General features: G+C 41.6%; 1 protein-coding gene across 1 annotated transcript in view; it reads right to left on the bottom strand.

Moving 5' to 3' along the window:
• The window catches only part of LOC124803453 (serine/threonine-protein phosphatase 6 regulatory ankyrin repeat subunit A), a 446,739-nt gene that overhangs the window by 403,277 nt on the left and 21,184 nt on the right, over positions 1-22,278 (bottom strand). The gene's annotated exons all lie outside the window — the stretch shown is intronic.

Genomic DNA, 22,278 nt, shown 5'->3' with positions numbered 1-22,278 from the left:
TATACAGAGAACTTGCAGCATTAGAAAATTGTAGCGAAATGCAGGAAGATCTGCAGCGGATAGGCACTTGGTGCAGGGAGTGGCAACTGATCCTTAACATAGACAAATGTAATGTATTGCGAATACATAGAAAGAAGGATCCTTTATTGTATGATTATATGATAGCGGAACAAACACTGGTAGCAGTTACTTCTGTAAAATATCTGGGAGTATGCGTGCGGAACGATTTGAAGTGGAATGATCATATAAAATTAATTGTTGGTAAGGCGGGTACCAGGTTAAGATTCATTGGGAGAGTGCTTAGAAAATGTAGTCCATCAACAAAGGAGGTGGCTTACAAAACACTCGTTCGACCTATACTTGAGTATTGCTCATCAGTGTGGGATCCGTACCAGATCGGTCTGACGGAGGAGATAGAGAAGATCGAAAGAAGAGCAGCGCGTTTCGTCACAGGGTTATTTGGTAACCGTGATAGCGTTACGGAGATGTATAGCAAACTCAAGTGGCAGACTCTGCAAGAGAGGCGCTCTGCATCGCGGTGTAGCTTGCTCCCCAGGTTTCGAGAGGGTGCGTTTCTGGATGAGGTATCGAATATATTGCTTCCCCCTACTTATACCTCCCGAGGAGATCACGAATGTAAAATTAGAGAGATTAGAGCGCGCACGGAGGCTTTCAGACAGTCGTTCTTCCCGCGAACCATACGCGACTGGAACAGGAAAGGGAGGTAATGACAGTGGCACGTAAAGTGCCCTCCGCCACACACCGTTGGGTGGCTTGCGGAGTATAAATGTAGATGCAGATGTAGATGTAGACGTCTTTTGATTTTTCTTTTATGTATATAAAATTTGTTTTTTTACAAAATAGGCTTTGAGGATTGTTTCTGTAAAGGGATCCATCAGATATCACAGTCACCCAAGCCAAAAAAAATTAGGTCGCGCACTGCCCACTCCGCTAGCTACAAACGTTCGTAAATGGTCGCCTATCATTGCGTCTTTCATGATGCTCTCGGAGTCTAACTGTTGCCAGAAATTCTATAATGTTTCCCTCGTGTGTCGATTGATTGCCCATCTGTTAATGAGCACAGTATTACTTCGTGAGAAATCCCTCACAAGTCATCTGTCAACTTTAAACTATTCCACAACAGATGTGTGTGTAATTGCCGGGCAGTCCAAATATTCGATTCATAATCAAGGTCCACCAACACCTGTAACTCTAAAACTGAAGTCGTGTACGTCTTGAAATTATCCGTGAACACCTCACTGCCTTGTCAGTCTAGCGTGTATTCCCTACAAGTGACCCGAAAAGTCAAGCCAGCCTCACCACTTGTCGAGATGTGTGCATGAGTGCCATCTTATGGCCAATTAACACAAGGACCCTAATGAATGAAAATCATATTGATATTCCTCCGCAGTATGGATTCATTCTTTGTCGCTAACATGCTGGTGCGCTTCAGATTTTAATGTTAGTTTTATTTCGAAGTCTGGATAAATATGTATGAGCGACTCAGGGGAACAGAATGGTAAGCGCCACGGCATTGTATTTTGAGTTATAGGGCAATCGGCTCTGCCTGCGGGCAACGGAATATCATACACCACGAAAAAGTTCTACTTCCACTCAACAGATGTCACGGCGATATTTCATGGTACAGGGTTATTACAAATGATTGAAGCGATTTCACAGCTCTACGATAATTTTATTATTTGAGATATTTTCACAATGCTTTGCACACGCATACAAAAACTCAAAAAGTTATTTTAGGCATTCACAAATATTCGATATGTGCCCCTTTAGTGATTCGGCAGACATCAAGCCAATTATCAAGTTCCTCCCACACTGGGCGCAGCATGTCCCCATCAATGAGTTCGAAAGCATCGTTGATGCGAGCTCGCAGTTCTGGCACGTTTCTTGGTAGAGGAGGTTTAAACACTGAATCTTTCACATAACCCCACAGAAAGAAATCGCATGGGGTTAAGTCGGGAGAGCGTGGAGGCCATGACATGAATTGCTGATCATGATCTCCACCACGACCGATCCATCGGTTTACCAATCTCCTGTTTAAGAAATGCCGAACATCATGATGGATGTGCGGTGCAGCACCATCCTGTTGAAAGATGAAGTCGGCGCTGTCGGTCTCTAGTTGTGGCATGAGCCAATTTTCCAGCATGTCCAGATACACGTCTCCTGTAACGTTTATTCGCAGAAGAAAAAGGGGCCGTAAACTTTAAACCGTGAGATTGCACAAAACACGTTAATTTTTGGTGAATTGCGAATTTGCTGCACGAATGCGTGAGGATTCTCTACCGCCCAGATTCGCACATTGTGTCTGTTCACCCCACCATTAAGAAAAAATGTTGCTTCATCACTGAAAACAAGTTTCGCACTGAACGCATCCTCTTCCATGAGCTGTTGCAACCGCGCCGAGAATTCAAAGCGTTTGACTCTGTCATCGGGTGTCAGGGCTTGTAGCAACTGTAAACGGTAAGGCTTCTTTCTGCTTTAGCCTTTTCCGTAAGATTTTCCAAACCGTCGGCTGTGGTACGTTTAGCTCCCTGCTTGCTTTATTCGTCGACTTCCGCGGGCTACGCGTGAAACTTGCCCGCACGCGTTCAACCGTTTCTTCGCTCACTGCAGTCGACCCGTTGATTTCCCCTTACAGAGGCATCCAGAAGCTTTAAACTGCGCATACCATCGCCGAATTGATTTATCAGTTGGTGGATCTTTGTTGAACTTCGTCCTGAAGTGTCGTTGCACTGTTATGACTGACTGATGTGAGTGCATTTCAAGCACGACATACGCTTTCTCAGCTCCTGTCGCCATTTCGTCTCACTGCGCTCTCGAGCGCTCTGGCGGCAGAAACCTGAAGTGAGGCTTCAGCTGAACAAAACTTTATGAGTTTTTCTACGTATCTGTAGTGTGTCGTGACCATATGTCAATAAATGAAGCTACAGTGAATTTATGAAATCGCTTCAATCATTTGTAATAGCCCTGTATATGCCAGTGGCTGCCTGCCACGGGAACATAATCGCAAGCGACAGCTAAGATGGCTGACGCTAAGAGGAACCCCCCTATACGTTTTCTGAGATTAGAGCCTCATTTGATGAGGTACAAGAAAGGTAAGATGTTCTTGGAGCTCCTGATATCTCTGATCACGACCATGAGTACATTCCCAATGACTCAGAGGTATGTTAGTTCGCAAATCTTAGTAAGTTTCGCGAACATAATAGTAAGCTCTCGTACACACCACTATGTTCCTGAAATGCATGAAATATGACTGTGTTATTGAATTGCCGCGGTTGAAGGCTTGATGTTGTGTATATGCATATTTGTTATTTATAATCGTACCAGTAACAAAAATAACAACAATAATAAAAACAGTAACATAACAATCTCTGTTGCTATTCAGGCAAACTGTGAAGGATTTCAAAGTGGCAATAATATCGAGCTATCTGTCACCGTCTCAGATACTATCATGAAGAGGCAGAAGAACAGACGAAGAGGTCTTCTCAGAATGACATGCATCACGCAAAGGAAGTTCAAGCAGAAGAGGTGTAATACAGGCGAAGAATATGTATTTCGTTCTAGAGAAACTGTAGATAAAAGGATGTAAGATCTAACTGCCAGTGTCCTCTTAAATGTTGTGAGGAAGTAGGTGAAAGCAATGTGACGCAAATGCTCAGAACATTCTGGAAAATTGATGAATCTGGTGCTTAGAATCCATCTGACTATTAGCCTGAGAAATGTAGGCCTACGCAGCTGGAAAGGTGACTTCTGAATACCCATCACCTTTTTTCATCAGCGAGGCATTGTGTCATGACATACGACAAAGTAAGTTTCAGGAAACGTGGAGGGCAAAACCCAGTTCTTGCTCTTTGATTAAAATACGACGGACCCAGACTCACACATTGAAAAGAAGGAAGTTGCTAACGTTCTGTCCCTCTCAGATTGCGTCCCTCCTGTTTATAATGGAATTTTCTTGTCACTAAAACCAACGTGTTTTGGCAATGTGATGAGAGTTATGAGTGACCAAGTTACTTTCAAGCAAGGAGCTACACAATTAAGTCTTCTAGTAAATCTGTGTACATTTTCTCATATGATTGTATATGATAATGTTTTATTGTTTTCGTATGACACCTGGGTAACATAATAGTATCTCCTCCACAGTAATGTCTTTATTATTGTATATTGCATGTGTTACAGTCTGTTTCTCGTTCTTTTTATATCTGTATGGAAGAATGTAGGAGTTAAAAGCCACCCACAACAAAATGGATGTTAGGATAAAATTATTCAGATTTGTGTACCAATTGCATACTTTTATCCTCTGTATCTCCAAACTCACATTTTGGTGTTTATCATTTTGTTTCCCCAAAGGCTCTTTTGCAGATTAACCGTCGCTTAGAAACATCTTGGTACCTGGTATCTGGCAGTACAGACTGAGAGACAAGTTACTATTTTCATCAAAATGGCGAAAGCTGTTAGAATCTGCTAAAAATTTCTTCTTTTTCGGCAGGAACGTAATTTGATACGAGAAGCATCTGCTCTAGTGTTAGTTGGCGTCAAGACATGGCGGCAAACCTCTGAGGAATGACGGCCTTGTCAGCTTTCCCCGTACGAGGAGGCAGAATTTGGTCACTGCCCTTCTCAGCAGTTGGCATGAGGCGTATTTTTTGAGGTCGGGAGATCTCTGAAGATCGGTCGCTCCGTGCGCATACCTCAGCCCCGCTTTCCTTCTGGACAGTAGCGGTCGCAGTTGGACGGTGTGCACGAAAGATGACCACGAATGGAGCGTTTTGCTCCTGGTACATGCCACTTAGAGTCTCGTTGCAGTTTGCCATTTATTACGTTGTAGAGAGAGGCGAAATGACATGTGTGCAAAAAAACGACACCGGTTTAACGCAGCGAGAGCAGCTGCCTTACGGAAGAACTGTATTACAGCCTGCTGGACGCTTCAAACTACCTACAGCTGTCGTTTGGACCGTTCTCTCATGTGTTCAGTTCTCTCTCTGATTTATCTCGAAATTATTTACCAGCGTAGAAGTAGAATTCAGCTTCTAATGTAATGACACGATGTCCATCGTTTTGTTATTAACTCGTACTTAGTAGCTTATCAGTAATGCCTGTCTCTCTTCAAACCTTTATCAATGTTTTACTAGTAATTTTATATAGTGCTTTCTTTGGTGTGCCAATACCTTGTGAAGCCTTTTTTCGGCAGTGTGTAAGACCTTGATTATCAGTATGTGAACTTTTAAATGATGGGCGTTTTGTGTGTTATAAGCCCTGCCGATCCTCTCATTATATGTGCTAGTCAATTTGGAATTCCCTACGACTAGGTAGCATCACGCAGTAAAGACCGAGATCGATATTGGAGTCAGAACAAGGCACAAAATAGAGGCTATCCTCACCCCGACGTAAACGACAGGACACATACACAAGCAAGAATATAACCCGTCTTTACTGTGTCGGTGAGGAGATAATTATTCGATCCAGTCACGTCACACTGATATAATTCCACTTTTCTTGTTTAATCTCCCTATTCTGCGACTTCGCTACAAATGCTTCAGCAGTTAATAAGTACTAATTTCACCGTCTCTCTCTTTCTCCGTTCTTCTTCCTGATCGGTTTTAATAAATGATCTCGTAGAAGACGGCATTTTGTCTGGGCGTATTGGAATTTCCACTGTTAAAGAGTAGGACAAGCTGTGTGGTGCGCGGGGAAGAAAGCTTTTCTTGAGGGTTGCGTGATCACTGGAGTTTGGAATCCACTGATCTGCATTGCAATCGTTTGGCTTAATCGAGAGAAACTTCGAAACTTGAAGAGTGCATAAGATGCAGCGGTAGTAGTATTCCCAGTGAAAGCGATGCGCAGTAGCGTTTCAGAGAACAAACTTTTTAACAACTTTAATGAAAGATAGTACGCCACCTCATTCAGATGCGATTCCCCATCAAGAAATGAAATTCCGTAATAAACCGTTGCTTATCGACTTACGTAGCAAAAGGTTCCCCCGTTACAATTAAAAGGCGGAGGGTAGCGCAAGAGGCCTTAATTTGATCTTAGCGTGGATTAAGGGAACCGGTAACAATAACTTGCTGTGTCGTGTACTATCCTGCCCATGCTTACACAAAACGCTCTTCGTTACTGTACATTTTGGAGTTAATGCGATCACCCCCTTTCCGTAAATATAACGTGAAATAACAGTAAACGAAGAGGGTGATTTTTTCCACCAAGTACAAACTCTAGCGATTGATCGATGAGAGGATATGGAACAAAAAACGTCTAATGAAGTTATCTCCGGAAATGCATGGTTTCCATGCTGGAGACCATTTATTCAATCATACTTCGTTACAGAGACCGCGGTGTAAGATGCGCTGTACCATGCAGCCACACTTACAGTATGCATAGTTTCCTCCTAGAGGGTGATGCTGTTTCTCATACATCATACCTTAGCACCCTCTCCTACCATAGTAATTGGTAACGCTGTGTCCGATTCACTTGTCTTGCTGACTCACCTTGTAGTGTTTGTGATACAGCGTTGTACACAATGGTTCCGTATGCGAATCGGGAGTTTGCCGACATGGTGTTTACTTAAGAAAAGGCAAATTGCAACGGGCGGCGGGGAGAAAGGTTGTATCAGGAGACCTATTCAGGAGACCTATCCCCGCAGACAACAAACACAGCATTCAATGTTTGCAACAGTGTTTCGCTGTTTGTCTGAGAAAGGGTCGTTTCAGGAAGCAGGAAATCATGAAGGACGTGGCCGGAATGATCGGACACCATACATAGAGGAAAATGTGACTAACACTGTGAAAGTGACCGCCGTGTCAGTACCAGGCACATGACCCGCCAGTAGAGGGTAAGCCAGACGACCGTGTGTAACATTCTCCATGACAATTCTTACTGCGTCTGCACGGCTTACTAGCAGCAGACTTTCCACATCGGGAGCAGTTTTGTCACTGGTTTCTTCACCAGGCAACCACGATTTTGGGATTTGTATCATCCGTCCTATTCACAGATTAGGCCATCATTATGCGGAGTGGTGTCTTCAACTTTCATAACAGTCATCTGTGAGATAGCAAATGGTTCAAATGGCTCTGAGCACTATGGGACTTAACTTCTGAGGTCATCAGTCCCCTAGATCTTAGAACTATTTAAACCTAACTAACCTAAGGACATCACACAAGTCCATGCCCGAGGCAGGATTCGAACCTGCGACCGTAGCGGTCGCGCGGTTCCAGACTGAAGCGCCTAGAACCTCTCGGCCACTCTGGCCGGCTTGTGAGATAGCACTCAGAACCCGCATGTATGGTGACAGGGAGTAATTAGCATCGGTGCAGCTGGAATGTGTGGGCCGAGATAATTGGCGAACGTATTTTGGGACCAGTCCTCCTTCCACGACGCCCAACAGGCTGGAACTATCGGCGTTTCTTGCGGGCCGCTTTACCTCCCCTGCTGGAAGAAGTGCCATTGATGATTCGAAGGGCTATGTGGCTGCTGCATGATGGTGCTCCAGCCCACTTCTCCATTAACGTGAGGACTCCTCTCAATCGTGTCTTCTCTGGTCGATGGATCCGACAAGGGGGTCCAGTTGCATGGTCTGATCGTTCACTGGATCTCAATCCGTGCAATTTCCAGTTACGGAGCCATCTGAGAAATATCGCGTAATCAGATGTGAAGGCACTGGAGCAGCGCATTCGTGCTGCCTTTGACAATGTTCGGATGCAGCCTCGCCGATGCGAATGTGTGAGACTGAACATGCTACAGTGCGTACACATGCGCTGAGGCAGATGGAGACCATTTCCAACACATACTGTAACTTTGGCTGCTTGGTATAGGCGGAATTAGACCGCAGTCTCTGTAACAATGTACGACTGAAAAAATGGTCTCCAGCATCGAAACCAGTCATTTCCGGACGTAAGTTTATTAGACCTTTCTCGTTCGCTATCCTCTTATCGACAATTCGCTAGAGTTTGCACACGATGGAAGAAAATCAACCTGTTTAATGATTTGTTTCCAGTATCTAGAATGTTTAGCAAGTACGGCATTGCATAAATTAGAAACGTAAAATTTCTCAGTCATGCGTAACGCATCTTGTTGTGGATCTCAGTACATCTACGTCTACATGGTTACTCTGGAATTCACACTTAAGTGCCTAGCAGAAAGTTCACCGAACCATTTTCATACTACTACTCTACCATTCCACTCTCGAACGGCGCGTGGGAAAAAGGAACACCTAAATGTTTCTGTTCGAGCTCTGATTTCTCTTATTTTATTATGATGATCATTTCTCCCTACGTAGGTGCGTGTCAACAAAATATTTTCGCATTCTGAAGAGAAAGTTCGTGATTGAAATTTCGTAAATAGATCTCGCCGCAAAGAAAACCGCCTTTGTTTCAGTGACTGCCACACCAAATCGCGTATCATATCAGTGACACTCTCACCCCTATTCCGCGATAACACGAAACGAGCTGCCCTTCTTTGCACTTTTTCGATGTCCTCCGTCAATCCTACCTGGTAAGGATCCCACACCGCGCAGCAATATTCCAGCAGAGGACGGTCAAGTGTAGAGTACACTGTCTCTTTAGTGGGTTTGTCGCATCTTCTAAGTGTTCTGCCAACAAAGCGCAGTCTTTGTTTCGCCTTCCCCACAATATTATCTATGTAGTTTTTACAATTTAAGTTGCTCGTAATTGTAATTCCTAGGTATTTAGTCGAATTGACAGACCTTAAATTTGTGCGATTCATCGTATACCCAAAATTTATCGGATTTCTTTTAGTACCCATGTGGATGACCTCGCACTTTTCTTTGTTTAGTGCCAATTGCAACTTTTCACACCATACAGAAATTCTCTCTAGATCATTTTGTAATTGGAATTGATCGTCTGGTGATTTTACTAGACGGTAAATTACAGCGTCATCTGCAAACAATCTAAGGGAGCTGCTCAGATTATTACCTAGATCAATTATGTAAATCAGGAACAGCAGAGGGCCTATGACACTACCTTGCGGAACGCCAGATATCTCTTCTGTTCCACTCGATGATTTACTGTCTATCACTACGAGCTGTGACAGCTCTGAGAGGAAATCACGAATCCAGTCACACAACTGAGACGATACTCCATATGCACGCAATTTGATTAATAGTCGATTGTGAGGAACGGTATCAAAAGCTTTCTGGGAATCTCGGAATATGAAATCGATCTGAGATCCCTTGTCGACAGCTCTCCTTACTTCATGGGAATAAAGAGCACAAGAACGATATTTTCTGAATCCGTGTTGGTTATGTATCAATAAGTCATTTTCTTCAAGGTAATTCACAATGTTCGAGTACAGTATATGCTCCAAAATCCTATTGCAAATTGAGGTGAGTGATATGGCTCTGCAATTCAATGGGTCACTCCTATTTCCTTTCGTGAATATTGGTGTGACCTGTGCTACCTTCCAGTCTTTAGGAACAGACCTTTAGTCAAGTGAGCCGTTGTATATGATTGCTAAGAAAGGCGCTATTGTGTATACATACTCTGAAACGAACCTGAGTGGTATACCATCTGGACCGGAAGACATCCCTTTCTTAAGTGACTTGAGTTGTTTCTCAACACCTAAGATATCTACTTTTATGTCACTGATGCTAACAGCTGTTCTGGTTTCGAATCCTGGAATATTTACTTCGTCTTCTTCCGTGAAGGAATTACGGAGAACTGTATTTAGTAACTCCGCTTTAGTGGCACCATCATCGGTAACATTTCCATCGCTATCGCGCAGTGACAGTATTGACTGTTTTTTGTCCCTGGTGCACTTGATATACGACAGGAATCTCTTTGGGTTTTCTACCATATTTTGAGACACTGTTTCATTGTGTAAACTATTAAAAGCATCTGGCATTGACGTCCGCACTAAATTTCGAGCTTACGTGAAACTCAGCCAGTCTTGGGGATTTAAAAATATTAAGTGTCATGTAATATTTTGTGTAATGTAATATCTTGCATAAACACCTTTTATTAACCTGCCACGTTCCACATTATTACGAAGTGTCGTATTCATGATCTATGGAACAACTACTAATATAATCTAATTTAAATTTGGCATGCTTTTTTCGTTGCTTCTGCCGCAGTGTTCTGACATGTTTTGTACATCATGGTGGATCAGTCCCGTCTCTTATTAACTTATGCGGTATGAATCTATCTATTTCTGTCGATACTGTATCTTTGAATTTGAGCCATATCTGGTCTACACTCACATAATTAGCTTGGAAGGAATGGAGACACTCTCTTAGGAAGGCATCAAACGAATTTTTATCTGCTGTTTTAAATAAATATATTTTGCGTTTATTTTTAGTGGTTTTGGTTGATATGGTTTTGAGCCTCGCTACAATGACCTTGTGTTCCCTAATCCCTGTATTCGTCATGACGCTCTCTATTAGACCAGGATTATTTGTGGCTAAGAGGTCAAGTGTGTTTTCGTAATCATTTACAGTCCGTGTGGGCTCATGAACTAATTGTTCAAAGTAATTCTCAGAGAAAGCATTTAGTACAATTTCGGAAGATGTTTTCTGTTTACCACCGGCTTTGAACATGTATTTTCGCCAACAAATCGAGGGTAGATTGAAGCCTCTACCAATCGTAACTGTATAAGTGGGGTACTTATTTGTAATGAGATTCAATTTTTCTTTGAACCCTTCAGCTATTATATCATCTGAGTCAGGGGGTCGGTAGAAGCAGCCAATTATTATTTTGATACGGCTGCCGTGTATAACCTCTACCCATAGTAATTCGCAGGAACTATCTATTTCAGCTTCACTTCAAGATGAACTACTACCAACAGACACAAACACACCACCACTTACTTTATTTAATCTATCCTTTCTGAACACGGGTTGCGCCTCTGTAAAAATTTCAGCAGAATTCATCTCCAGCTTTTGCCAGCTTTCTGTTCCTACAACAATTTCAGCTTCAGTGCTTTCTATCAGCGCTTGAAGCTCTAGTACTTTTCCAACACAATACCGACTGTTGCTTGGTCGATTCTCGTCGTTTCTTTGCCCTGTACCCTTTGAGACTGGAGCCCTTTTTGATCTTTCCCGAGACTGTCTAACCCAAAAAACCGCCCAGTCCACGCCACACAGTCCCTGCTACCCGTGCAGCCGCCTCCTGTGTGTAGTGGATACCTGACCTATTTAGCGGTACCCGAACCCCACCACACTATGGCGCAAGTCGAGGAATCTGCAGCCTACACAGTCGCAGAACCGTCTGAGCCTCTGATTCAGACCCTCCACTCGAAGTGGAAAATGTTTTACTTCATCCTCCTTGAAGATTAGAAGATTAGATTTGATTTCCCTACTGTACGTTCTTCTCTGTGATTTTTAATCCCTCTCAATCGATCAAAAACCTTATATTACCATAGACCTCTAAAGCATAACTCATCTATTATACGTTATATTAAAAGGACCTCAATATAAAACGCCGGAACTATATTATCTACTTGATGTAGCTGGATTATGTTATTTCCTATAGATTTAAAAAAAAATTCATAATAGTGAACTATCGTTTTGTTTGAATGAGAGGCTTATTTACGAGGAGACCTCGTATAGCAGTGCCTGTCTTTAGTATAATAATTAGCGTATTACGATTCTTTACTATTCCATTTCTTGTTTCTTTGTATGAAGAGTATATGAAAGAAGTATCTACAATTATTAAAGAATACAGTACTAGTCTACACTAAAAAAAGGGTATACAAAGATATCCAGAAACAAATAGTTAAAGTGTGGACCATTCTGTTTTGTGGTAGCCATGTGTTGACACTATAGGAGGTGCCCAATGTGATATCACTCATTATTAGAAACTTTGCACCCCTCCTACTCAAAGAAACACAAACTCGTGTAAACACACATTGCCGGTCTTGAATTTTGCCACATGAGTAGGCCACACGCTTGTGTAACGTAAGGACGTTGACGATGGGTAAGTAGTAGAGGAATGTCCCAATAACAGCACGCCTAGGGAACTGAGGTAACAGGAAGCCATGCTACTAGATCTCTCCAACCAATCTATTATTCATTAAATGTTTGTGTTAGCTATTGACACAGAAGGTGTACAAAACAGGGTGGTGTGTGAACAACATCCGTTATCTTTATGGAAGGAAATCGTTCTCCACAGTGGTGGTAGTTTGTGGCACACAAATTTCTCAGGTAAACTGTATTGATATATGTACATTGACCTGTTTATGAGAAATTTGGCTTCCTTAGTATGTTATCTGTCAGATAGCAGCAAGCAGTTAATAATCTTTGGTGAGTTCAATATAGATTTTCTAAAGCATTCTGATAGGAGAAATTATCTGGAAACCTTATTTGAATCCTAGAATTTGATCTCATTAATTAACCGTCCAACACAGATGAATAAAGACAGTAGCGCCTTAAGTGAAAATTTTTTCTTTGCTGAAGCTCAAAGAAAAAGAAAAACAATTGTTTACATAGCAACAAATGCTTTCTCTGTTCATGATGGACAATTAGTCAAGGCAAATAAGACAGTGCCTTACAGTATTGATACTCCTCAATGGGAATCAGGGTTACATAAAGAGTCTAGGACAAATATTTTTGAGAACAATTTACAAGAGATGAACTGGAATGACAGTTCTAATGAATCAAATGCTAACATAAAATTTAATCCCTTTCACGATAAGTTCATATCTTTATTTGAAAACAGCTTTCTTCATAAGATAATAGGAAGGGATATTAAACATTCATGTAATATACCATGGATCACTAGAGGGATTAAAGTATTTCTTGAAAGGAAAAGGGAAATGTATCTATTGACAAGAACAAGTAGTGATCCTGCAGTAATTCCACACAATAAAAACTACTCGAAATTAATAAGAAAAGTTATTGAAACTCAAGTAATATGCACATAATGTCAGCAATTAGTAATTCTGACAACAGACTTAAGGCTGTATTGAATGTAGTGAAAAGAGAGACAAGACAACCAGCCACAGGACAGGGTAACATCACCATTGAACTGAATAGAAGGGCTACAAATTATGAGTCACAAGTAGTAAATATATTCAATAACAATTTCTCAAATGTAATAGGAAGTACAGGGAAAAACAGTTCAAGAGAAAGATCAGAGCAGTATGTTGACAAAACAACTCTCATAAAATTCAGTCATATGAATTGTTTTCATTGTGAAATTAAGAAGTGTTTTTACTCTCTCTAAAATAAAAGCTCATATGTATTTGATGATCTTTCCAATTGGGTACTAAAGTCCTGTTCCAATATAATAACCCCTTTCTTATCTGAAATGAGTAATGCATCAATAACTAAAGTCGTTTTTCCTGAGACACTGAAACATGCCGTTGTTAAACCCCCATTTAAGAAAGGTGAGAAGAGAGATGTCAATAACTACAGACCTGTTTCACTGCTGATATCATTTTACAAAAATTTTGAGAAAGTGATGTGTTCTAGAATAATATCTCATGTGAGCAACAAAAAGATCCTCAGCATATCGCACTTTGGATTTCAGAAGAGTTTCTCTCCTGAGAATGCCATTTACATATTCACTAACCAAACCGTACATTCATTAAATGACAATATAGCGCAGTTTGGTATTTTCTGCGTGTTGCCTAAGGAATTTGACTGTGCGAATCACAATATTCTCCTAGATAAAGTTTTATGGGCCTCATGGTATAGCCTTTGCGTCTTATCTAACGCAAAAAGTGTAGAAAGTTGTACTTAATAATTGAACCAATGTAGTCCAGGGACATTATTCTGACGGAAGAACTCACATATGGGGTTCCCCAAGGCTCAATCTTAGGTCCGCTGTTGCTCCTCATATACACACATCAAAAAAGTTTTGCATCACGTCGGTTCCGAGAGCTATGGAACCTGTACAGAAAATTGGAATACAGATCAACATAAACATCATTTTCGCCCTTTTTACTGCTCATGAAAACCATACATTGCTTGTTGTACCACCATACAGCGAGACCTTTAGAGGTGGTGGTCCAGATTGCTGTACACACCAGTACCTCTAATAGCCGGTAGCACATACTCTTGCGTTGATGCATGCCTGTATTCGTCATGGCGTACTATCCACAAGTTCATCAAGGCACTGTTAGTCCAGATTGTCCCGCTCCTCAACGGCGATTGGGCGTAGATCCCTCAGAGTGGTCGGTGGGTCACGTCGTCCATAAACAAACCTTTTCAATGTATCCCAGGAATTTTCGATAGAGTTCATGTCTGGAGAACGTGCTGCCACTATAGTCGAGCGATGTTGTTAACTGAAGGAAGTCATTCGCAAGATGTGCACGGTGGGGGCGCGAATTGTCGTCCATGAAGACGAATACCTCGCCAGTATGCTGCAGATATGGTTGCACTATCGGTCGGAGGATGGCATTCACGTATCGTACAGCCGTTACGACGCCCTCCACGTCCACCAACGGCGTACGTCGGCGCCACGCAATGCCATCCCAAAACAGCAGTGAACCACCACCTTGCTGCACTTGCTGGACAATGTGTCTAAGGCGTTCAGCCTGATCGGGTTGCCTCCAAACACGTCTCCGACGATTGTCTGGTTGAAGGCATATGCGACTCATCGATGAAGAGCCGGCCGAAGTGGCCGTACGGTTCTAGGCGCTGCAGTCTGGAACCGCGAGACCGCTACGGTCGAAGGTTCGAATCCTGCCTCGGGCATGAATGTGTGTGAAATCCTTAGGTTAGTTAGATTTAACTAGTTCTAAGTTCTAGGGCCCTAATGACCTCAGAAGTTGAGTCCCATAGCGCTCAGAGCCATTTGAACTATTTGTTTCATCGGTGAAGAGAACGTGGTGCCAATCCTGAGCGGTCCATTCAGCATGTTGTTGGGCCCATGTGTACCGCGGGGCATGGTGTCGTGGTTGCAAAGATGGACCTCGCCATGGGCGTCGAGGGTGAAGTTGCGCATCATGCAGCGTATTGCGCACAGTTTGAGTTGTAACACGACGTCCTGTGGCTGCACAAAAAGTCTTATTCAACATAGTGACGTTGCTGTCAAGGTTCCTCCGAGTCATAATCCGTAAGTAGTGGTTATCCATAGTAGTAGTACCCCTTTGGCGGTCTGAGCGAGGCATGTCATCGACAGTCCCTGTCTTTCTGTATCTCCTCCATGTCCGAGAAACATCGCTTTGGCTCACTCCGAGACGCATAAACACTTCCCTTGTTGAAAGCCCTTCCTGGGACGAAGTAACAATGCGGACGCTATCTAACCGCGGAATTGACCGTCTAGGCATGTTTGAACTACAGACAACACGAGCCGTGTACCTCCTTCCTGGTGGAATGACGAACCGATCGGCTGCCGGACCCCCTCCGTCTAACAGGTGCTGCACATGCATGGTTTTTTACAACTTTGGGTGGGTTTAGTGACGTCTCTGATCAAAGGGACTGTGTCTGTGTTACAATATCCACAGTCAACATCTGTCTTCAGGAGTTCTGGGAACCGCGGTGATGCAAAACTTATTTTGATGTGTGTGTATAAATAATCTTCTGTCTGATAAACAAAAACCAGAATTAGTTCGTTTTTGCAGATGACAGCGTTATTGTAATCTGTCCAAGTGTACGTATAGCATCAGAAGAAATGGTAAACTATGTTCTTAGAAGCATCATTGACAGGTATTCTGCAAATGGTCTCAGCTTCAGTTTTAAAAAGATACAACACATTCAGTTCCGTACATCTGAGGGGATTACACCAATGGTATGTGTGACACATTGTGAGGAAATAATTAATAACCTGGAAGCTTCAAAATTCTTAAGTGGCCATATTGATGAGATTTAAAGTGGAACTTTTCTCACCATACAGATATTTTGTCTAGATCATTCTGTAATGGGTTTTGATCATCTGATGATTTTATTAGACGCGAAATGAGAGCCTTATCTGCAAACAATCTACGATGGTTGCTCATGTGGTCTCCTATGTCGTTAATATAGATCAGGAACAGCAGAAGGACAGACCAGTGGAGAAACCAGTAAATCTTGGACAAATGTAGAAGCTTTTTCGGTAGTTGCAGGGGGAACAGAACTCACGTTCTACAGGTCTAGGTGTGGAAAGCTAGATCGCTTAAATACGTTGATAGGTTGGAGATTAAATTGATTAAATAGATTAGAGATTAAATTGTAGATTTAGAGAAAGGTTTTGAAAACGTTGACTGGCTTAAACTATTTGAATTTCTGAAAATTACGGGTATAAAATGCAGGGAGCGAAACTGCAGTGTATACAGAGGCCAGCGTATCAAAGGATTTGAAAGGGAAGGGAGTCAATCGTTACACTGACCGAACAGTAAAAGAAACGAATAAGAAATCTGGAATCGGATTTATAGTTCAGGGAGAAGAAATAAAATCTGTGAGGTTTGCTGACAGCATTGTAATCCTGTCAGAGACGGCAAAGGACTTGGAACATCAGTTAAACGGGGTGGATCATGTTTTGGAATAGGATTACAAGATGAACGAGTGTAATGGAACGTAGTCGAATGAAATGAGTCGATGCTGATGGGCCTAAGATTAGGAGACGAGACACTGACAGTAGTAAACGAGTTTTTATATTTGGTTAATGTAAAGAAATAAGGAAAAATTCTCCAATATATTTTAAAAAAGCCTTTGAAATGTTTTCTAAAAATTAATGAAAATTTTTCAAGGTTGCATCTGCCGTATTTTATAAGGTAACACAACTAACCACTGTTGATACATTTTAAGGTGTTAATCCGTATTAAATATAAAGAAATATTTTTATAAGATGCTGTTAATACATAGTGAATGACAGCGAGAAGACAGCAACATGTTTTTACTCACAACGTCTCACTTCATAAGGCTGGGGAGAATGTACGATATCCCAACATTCAAGTTGTAAACCGATTAATTGCGTAATCTGTTAAAAGGTTGAGCATAGAATGTTTGAACTCGGAATTACATACGGCAACGTGAACGTCGAAGGAGTAAGAACTCATACTCCAACTAAACACCTGGGGAATGAGAGCAAAAACGGTGGTTAAAACATATAGAGCTAAAAGAGTCATAAAGGACACTGTGTAGTGAAAGACGTCACTTACCAGTGCTGTGTTACAATGTAGTAATATATATATATATGTGTGTGTGTGTGTGTGTGTGTGTGTAGGTGATCTCCATGAAATGTGGTTTTATTAATTTGATAGAGATCTCTTATATGATAACTGCTCTTCTCTTTTAATGAGGAATGCATTTTAGGGCCGCGTTTAGTAAGGAATAAATTTTATAGACCCTGGGCCTATTATGACACAGATTTGGTGGATGATGTCTTTCACCAACTAGTATCCATTATCGCTGTTTTGGCCCTACATCTTTTAATTGCAGTGATATCCTCTCGTTTCCTGGTTTCTTTATTGCAGCATAAGTTGGCACTTTCGACGTTTACCTTACGGTATGTAATTCCGAATTCAAACATTCGATGGCCGGCCGGAGTGGCCGTGCGGTTCTGGGCGCTACAGTCGCAGGTTCGACTCCTGCCTCGGGCATGGACGTGTGTGATGTCCTTAGGTTAGTTAGGTTTCATTAGTTCTAAGTTCTAGGCGACTGATGACCTCAGAAGTTAAGTCGCATAGTGCTCAGAGCCATCAAACATTCGATGATCAACCTTTTGAGAGAATACGCAATTAATCGGTTTACATCTTGAGTGTTGGGACATCGCTTTTCCCTACCCTTATGAAGTAAAAGTTGTGAGTAAAAACCTGTTTCTGGTTACTCACCGTTGTACCCATGCATTAACAGCATTTTATAAAAACATTTATTGCATTCAGTACAGATTATCGCCTGAAGTTCCATCATGAAAGGGAAGCAGTGGTTGGGAAGGGAGTAAGACAGGGTTGTAGCCTCTCCCCGATGTTGTTCAATCTGTATATTGAGTAAGCAGTAAAGGAAACAAAAGAAAAATTCGTAGTAGGAATTAAAATCCATGGAGAAGAAATAAAAACTTCGAGGTTCGCCGATGACATTGTAATTCTGTCAGAGACAGCAAAGGACTTGGAAGAGCAGTTGAACGGAATGGACAGTGTTTTGAAAGGCGGATATAAGATGAACATCAACAAAAGCAAAACGAGGATAATGGAATGTAGTCGAATTAAGTCGGGTGATGCTGAGGGAATTAGATTGGGAAATGAGACACTTATAGTAGTAAAGGAGTTTTGCTATTTGGGCAGCAAAATAACTGATGATGGTCGAAGTAGAGAGGATATAAAATGTAGACTGGCAATGGCAAGGAAAGCGTTTCTGAAGAAGAGAAATTTGTTAACATCGAGTATAGATTTAAGTGTCAGGAAGTCGTTTCTGAAAGTATATGTATGGAGTGTAGCCATGTATGGAAGTGAAACATGGACGATAACTAGTTTGGACAAGAAGAGAACAGAAGCTTTCGAAATGTGGTGCTACAGAAGAATGCTGAAGATTAGATGGGTAGATCACGTAACTAATGAGGAGGTACTGAATAGGATTGGGGAGAAGAGGAGTTTGGGGCACAACTTGACTAGAAGAAGGGATCGGTTGGTAGGACATGTTCTGAGGCATCAAGGAATCACCAATTTAGTATTGGAGGGCAGCGTGGAGGGTAAAAATCGTAGAGGGAGACCAAGAGATGAATACACTAAGTAGATTCAGAGGGATGTAGGCTGCAGTAGGTACTGGGAGATGAAGAAGCTTGCACAGGATAGAGTAGCGTGGAGAGCTGCATCAAACCAGTCTCAGGACTGAAGACCACAACAACAACAACAACATTGCAAACTGATCGTCATCTAACAGATTCTCAATTTTCTTTTCCTTTCTTCTGTATGCTATTCGTGTCAGCAACTTGGACGCATGAGCTGTTAAGCTAATTGTGCGATACTCCTCCTAATTGTCAGTTCTCGCTATCTTGGGAACTGTACTGACGATGTTTTACCGTAAGTGAGATGGTATATTGCCAGTTTCGGACATTCTACGCACCAACCTGAATAATTATTGTGTTGTCCGATGGAATGTTATCAATCCCTTCTGACTTATTTGCTGGGCTTGTTGCCGAGGTGGAATACCAATACGTCAGTACATAATGCATGTGAAACTGACGGGCAAGAAAGCATTATTGATGAGCATAGGAGATATGCCTGGTTTAGATGCCTATTTATAACAGGTAATTCCGGATCGTACCATGGTGTGCGCTTGGGACCAGTCTGGTGCCTGGCGTGATGTTATCACATTACCATCCGCTAAATCCGATCAATCAATGCTCCAATTATCGTTTGCCTGCAGTTCAAGTTACAAGTCTGTTAATACCCGCCGGATAATGTTACGTAAAGGTATATAACACCGGCAAAAGGTTGTCTCCAAACGATTAATGGTAGCCGCGGCAACTGGAAAGATTTGCAATGTACTGGCCAAAAATAAAGCCACTGAAGGCGTAACTTGAGATTCCCAGAACAATAAAGAAGACAGAAAGTTAATTTTTAGCGTGATCTGGACATGGAAAACATTGACAACAGAACGTTAATTGAAGACGGTAAAAATGTGAAAAGCATGACGTTTGGCAATGAAATACAACATTCACCCGAAGAGAAATGATGGAAACACGGAGACATAATCCAGGACGGTGAGACAAGTTACTAGTTCTGAAATGCCGCCCCCCCCCTTTCTCGAATATTTGCTGACAATTCGTGCAATGTCATACGTAGGTACACGTTAAATCCTGGTATAATGCGTCATGAGCAGAAATAACTATTTGTAGAGATACATGTTATGTAGAAAAACGAGTGTTAAAGCCGGTCGGAGTGGCTGAGCGGTTCTAGGCGCTACAGTCTGGAACCGCGTGACCGCTACGGTCGCAGGTTCGAATGCTGCCTCGGGCATGGATGTGTGTGATGTCCCTAAGTTAGTTAGGTTTAAGTAGTTCTAAGGTCTAGGGGACTGATGACCTCAGAAGTTAAGTCCCATAGTGCTTAGAGCCATTTGAACCGAGTGTTAAAATTACTTTCCGAAAATCATTTAACTGATACCACAGCAATATTTACTAACGAAGTTATGGAGGGGTATGAAAAGAGTGTCTTCGGCAAATGTGGAAGTAATTTCAGGTGTTCCCTATGGAAGCGTGCGAGGATCCTTGTTATCAGTATTGGATGTTAATGATGTAGCAGACACTATTAGACGTAATGCCAGACTTTTAGAGAGGCTGCACTTATATACAGTATACTATTTGGTAAGTACTGGACAAATATTTAACCCGATCTAATAAGATACTGAAGTCCTGCAAAGAATAGCAACTTCGTTGAAATTTCCAGAAATGTAAAATTGTGCACAATACAAATGGCAAAATTGTAATATCCTGTGACTACAGTATCAGTCAGTCACAACTGGAATCAACTACCTCGTCAAATACCCGGATGTCACAATTAATGGGAATGTAAAATGGAATAATCACGTTTGCTCAGTCGTAGGTAAAGTAGGAAAATGTTTGTGCAAAGAAAGGCAGCGCGCATGGCCACAGATTTGTTCATCCCACCGGAGATCTTCACGAAAATGCTGAAAACCCTGAACTGAAAGACTTCTGAAGCTGGACTCAGCTATCCCACGAAAGCCTACAGTCTCAAGGAAACAAATAAATAAATAAAGTCGACTGCTTTCCCAGTAAAAGGCGCGATTCACTGCGAAAGATCATGTAATTGTGTTGCTATTTTCTACAGCTACACTGCAAATCAAATCTCGCAGTGAGTTCTATGTGTAATGCTACTTACTATAAAACTATCGTTTTTATTATTATTTGGCATGTTAGCCTGACAGCGGTGAGGTTATTCGCACTGATTATCAGTGCTTATCTGGTGTCCATTCTAATAGATGCAGTGGGTTGTCCTGCACTATTTCCGCCTATAGGTAACACAGTATCCTTACAATCGCTTATCCCTGTCAACATTATCTTATTTCTTCATAAGTTAAGAGCGTTATATCGACAAATAAGTCCTCAAAGGAGAGAGAGAGTACACGAATGGAGAACAAAAGTCAGGTAATGAATCAAAGAGTTCCCATGTATTAATTCCACTTGTCATCTGTCTAGAGAATTTGATACTGTGTGAAGCTGGATTGTCTTCTGCACTTTTTTCCTTAGTTCATATGTGGTCCTGGTACGTACTTTATAGCTTCTTGGAAAGATTTCGTCAGTTAACAAGCTAAGTCGTCAGCGCCGTAGGTATATTGCAGTTTATTATCATTTATCAGTGTTAAAATATAATTTAGAAAGCAATAACTGACGTCTGTTTCTTGAAATTGCACTTTTAACAGCTCATTACCTCCCAGATTAGCGTGGGATAACCAGTGATCAGAACAGTTGGCCGTGTTATTTTGACTCGACATTACGGTCCCGTTTAACAGAAGCATTACTTGTATATGGTCAGTGTGCGTCGCATTTGTCTTCCTTTCACATATAAAAATAGGTAATATAGTACCGCATCACTGAACAATATACATAAATAGGCTACAAGGTAATATCTATAATCGTAACTTCGTATTATCTGATGCCCTATTTATTTTTTATATGGAAATATTGTAGTCCGGGCATGACTGACCTTTAACATTGGTTGAAAATTTGTGCTCCTTGAACACTTCAAAACTACGCCGTTATAGCTGATTATCTACACCACTCTTGTAACCAGAATCCTCTTCTGTGGCAGTTTTGTCAGTACTGAAATAATAAAATCACTTGACCTCTCCAAGAGACTGTTGCTAGACGAGTAGCTGGTATCGGCAGTTTTATCGTCTGATCAGATCTGCATTCGGACTCCAGGCTGTCTGTGAATTGATTGTTTGCTTCTGAATCGTTGTTGCCATTACATGTTTTCGAGTCCACTGTACACAAAATAAATATAAATATTGTAACGTGTACTGTAAAATACCTCTAGGGCAGTGTCATTATAACGAAAAGGTTAGAGAAGGTTTACCTGATATAAAATGATGTAAAAGCCACCCAGATCATGGATTTCATGTCCTGGAGTAACTGCATACTCTAAACATCAAAGAAAACCCCCCAGAATTTTGTTAAATAGTGCAGAAACACAAATGACAAAACTTTCACCCTCCCATTCCAAAGCCAAAACTGTATAATGGAGCTGAATATCGGGAACTGTATGTAAAAGGATAGGCCCATCTAACTTTAACAGTCATGGGAGAAGCTGCGAGAGTATTACAATAGAGTTCTACCGTGGGGTAGTGAAAGAATTATGCTGAGATCCGTCACTTAGCATGTCTGAAGATATCCATGACCAACTAAGTTGGTTGTATAGCCCATAATATTA

This window comes from Schistocerca piceifrons, chromosome 6 (genome assembly GCF_021461385.2).
Source record: "Schistocerca piceifrons isolate TAMUIC-IGC-003096 chromosome 6, iqSchPice1.1, whole genome shotgun sequence".
Taxonomy (NCBI): Eukaryota; Metazoa; Arthropoda; class Insecta; order Orthoptera; family Acrididae; genus Schistocerca; species Schistocerca piceifrons.
Note: the sequence above shows the minus strand (reverse complement) of the source record. Positions and strands in the feature narration are given on the sequence as shown.